Below are 415 nucleotides of genomic sequence, written 5' to 3'. Positions count from 1 at the left end.
ATCATCTAAAATTCGAGTGGGATATCAGATAAGGAGGAACAAGTTAATATATATGCAAGGTTTTAGCAAGGAATCTAATCAAAACAACATGAAAAAAGAGAAATATGGTATATCAATATTGAAAATAACAATATAAAATATATAACAATATAAAAAAAGAAACAAAAAAAGAAAGAAAAAAACTATATATTCGTATATGTCCTCGAAAAACAACTAAAAACTTAAAAACTATAGCATTAAATTCACAAATTCACCACAAAAAGTATCCTTGGCTTACATATGACAAGAACTAGATTGTGATATTGACTGCGTGACATGGGCTTTGGTTTCAGACTGCTGCAAGAAACGGTGTAAACAATGCAACTTTGTTTTCTTTCCGTTTCTCCGCTCAGGGGTCGACACAGCCGAACGACTC

Source organism: Penaeus monodon, chromosome 34, assembly GCF_015228065.2.
Source record: "Penaeus monodon isolate SGIC_2016 chromosome 34, NSTDA_Pmon_1, whole genome shotgun sequence".
Taxonomy (NCBI): domain Eukaryota; kingdom Metazoa; phylum Arthropoda; class Malacostraca; order Decapoda; family Penaeidae; genus Penaeus; species Penaeus monodon.
This window is presented reverse-complemented; position numbering follows the sequence as displayed.